This window comes from Lytechinus pictus, chromosome 3 (assembly GCF_037042905.1).
Source record: "Lytechinus pictus isolate F3 Inbred chromosome 3, Lp3.0, whole genome shotgun sequence".
NCBI classification, from domain to species: domain Eukaryota; kingdom Metazoa; phylum Echinodermata; class Echinoidea; order Temnopleuroida; family Toxopneustidae; genus Lytechinus; species Lytechinus pictus.
Window position 1 is genome coordinate 15777929 of NC_087247.1, and position 3628 is coordinate 15781556.

Below are 3628 nucleotides of genomic sequence, written 5' to 3' on the forward strand. Positions count from 1 at the left end.
ATTATATGTTTGTTCAGGGCTTCGTCGCATCGAGAGTTGTGATTGATGCGATCATCCCCAAGTATGGAAAACCATCAATATCATAATTATTCATTAGGATATGTACACATGGTTCCTTTGGAAACTCAAGAGAGGTTGTTGGCTTTCCATAGTTTTGATTAACCAGATCAGTCGTAACTCTTTTGTAAGAAGGGATCCTGAGAATAATGAAATTCGAATAATGTGAGGGTTATTAACAATATTTTCATATTAGTAAGGATGTAGAAAAATGTTTTTTTTTCTTTATAATGATTGTTTGAAGTATTATATAAACACACCATTTGAAATGAATAACTTAAGCAGATTATTATGATTATTACATTGCTATCATCTTTTATCTCTTTGGTAGTACCATACAGTAAGAAAGAAAATAATTTCACTGTTAATTTTTCAAATAAATCGCAATCACAATATTTCAATTTCAATATTTCATACAACTTATCTATCCATGCTGTTTTTGTTTTACTTGCTATGTTCTGTCGATCATTCATCCAGAACTTTGAACTTAAGATTTAGTTTATCAGAGAGTTCATGATTTGGTGTAATCTAACGTTGATGTGAAAGTATTTCATATTACCACTTATCTCTTGAGAATGACATAAAATAGATAGAATTTGATTGATGGGAGACAACTGCTTCTCATATGATGAGTTGTGTATGAATGTTGAGATATTGACTTATTGATGTGATCCCGATGTCACTTCAACATTCATCACAAGTTTGAATTGTCTACAGATTTCGAAATGAATCCCTAGTGCAACGCATTCCCATGGGTTAGGGGCCCCCAGGAAGGATTGTATGCTTCCAGTCAATGCCTGACTTGTAAACACAGATGTTTGATATTAGATGCATTTGATCTGTTTATATCTCAATGGCCAATGTATTCTAATTCTATCTGTGTAGGGTGTTCACCTATTCTATCAACATCAAGATTAGATATAACATGAGGGGATAGGCTGGTGAAGTTGGTTCCTACCAGTCGAAATTGCCTAACTTGTATGATTTGTGTCCTTATTGCATATGTGATAGATTGTTACTAAGTCTTTAAGTCAGTGAATTCATACATGCAATTGTCAAAAAAAAAGAGCTTTGATTTTTTTCATTTGTAATAAGGCAAAAGATACATTAGTGCATTTAACTGAGTTTCAGTTTCAGATGAATTTAGTTGGTGAAATTGATGGACCAATTGTCTTGTTATGGAACGAGTTGTTTTTAGATGTAACTAAAAAAAATGAATGGGAGTCCTAGATGTGCCATTTAAATTGTTTGGAAATGAATTTATATTTGGAGTTGCATTAGATTGTGACCCTCTCTGCAATGACCAATTCCTTGTTCTATCATCGTGAAAAATACATTGAAGTAATGAAGATGTATAATATTTAAAGTAGGCAACTTTATTATAAAAGCTCAAAGGTAAGAGAAACATATTTCCAAAGTCTTTGCTAAAATCCATCAAAGGGTAACAGAGTTGTGGATTGTTATGTTAATCACAGGTATGTTTGAATACACACTAATTGTCAGCCCGTCATATTCACCTGCTAAGAGCTGTAATATGCAGTGAAAGATTCTTTGATGATATTCCATCTAAACATGAAAAGAAATTTATAACCAGCAGTGATTTTATCCATCTCTCCGACTCTCCCCCAACTTCCATTTGTCTTTACTTTTAATATAATTTTGATTATTAATTGTCTTTGAAGATAATTTACTAATTTTCAATACTGAATTGAACACTTAATGGTATGCCATGGTGGTTTATTTGCCATGAATAATTGTATGGATCATAATGATGGTGAAGATTGGTGATATTGCCATATTCTATTCATTCTATGCATAAAAGGAAGAAGAAACCAATCATCTAACTCCTACGGGGTAAAAATCCTGTTTATTCTCCTTCATACACATTACACATGAGGGGGTACTTGAACGTATATACAGTGCATCCCACAAAAAAGGAAACCGTTTTTTTTTAGAGATGCAATTATTAAAAAGGTTTTTACTATAAATTTGATACTCCTGTTAAGATTGGAATCTAATCTCTAATTTGAAACCAACAGCTTAGCAAATCGTTTACGCATGGCAGATAACAAACAATAAATATTGAGAAATATCAGAAACAATCTGTGCAGAAACTTGTATGAATCTGAATCCATTCTCATTTGAGGAGAGGGATTAGTGAGAGAATCTTGACAAAGAATACAAAAATGCTATTGAACCAATCGTTGAATAAGCACGGTCGTCGTATCACGAACCAATCTTCAAATTCCTGGTTTTGACATTAAAATTTCAAACTCATTTTTCTCATTACTGCTTGAAGTGTTCGTCTCATATTAGGTATCAAAATAAAGAAGAATAATTGAATTATATGATTATGTAAATGAAATATAATTCATTTGCCTTTGAACATTAAAGACATGGGAATCCCAGTTTCCTTTTTCTGGGACGGACTGTATATCACCTTCAGTTGGTCAAGGGTAAATGTCTTGGATTGTATCTACGAAGAAACATGCTAAGATCTTAATGAGTGTCTTGATCAAACCAACTCGTATGGTAATCAATGGATGTGGTCTTCCATCCGGAGTAATTTGGGAGCAATGCTCAAGTTTGTGACCACAATTCATTCAGGGTTCATCCACAAAGCTCCCATTTACACTAGATATTAAAGGTAATTTCACTAAGGCTAAGACCAGATGGGCAAGAGGCCAAGACTGGCTTCAGGCTGATATCCATGCCGGTTCACCCTTTTTACAGCTTGTTGCTTCTTCATTGATGCTTTAAATTGGGATTGATACATTAAGATTAGTCATAATGAAAATATGAAAGGAATTTCACCTTGGCTATAGAACAGACATAGTTGATGAGATGAACATGTAAACTAAGAAATCACTGGCATCATACAGTTTCCTTGCTTCTGACATCCATGTTTTTTCTTCATATAGATGTTAATTCTACTTTCAATTTTTCTATAGAACAGGTAAATACATTTGGAATTTAAATAAAACAATACATTGATGATCAGTTTACCCAAGACTTGTATGGATTACAGGAGATACAGGCTGCTTGCTATAAGCTGGACTGCATTCCTTAGGAAGCCAAGACCTCACTGGTATAACAATATTTGTTTTAAATTAAATGTTGATAGAGACTGCACTCAGTTTGATCAAGCGTTGACAGAATGCAACTAAGGTCTAATCATCTTTGTACAGCCTTCTCTATATCATCTACTTATACTGGACCATCATTGCAAACCAACAGTTGAAATTAAATTCCCCCAGCTGCTCCCATCCCCCTCCTCTAATTGACTTTTGACTCACACAGAATGATGATGCTGATGATAAACATAGTGGTGGGGCCTCGTTTGCACACTACTTCAACCTCAGGTTCAAAGGAGTGATTGTCCGGAGCATGGATGGAATTCCTACTCGGTCTTGAATTACCAGCTGGCTGGATAACGCCCCCAAGTGGCCACTAAGGCACCTTATTGGCTGAGGACTTATATGGAGCTGGCTGCTATGCGCTGTTATAGGACGTGACATTTGGCAGCCTTTGTTATAGTAAGGCACAAAAAGGAGGAAGGAGGCAAATATAT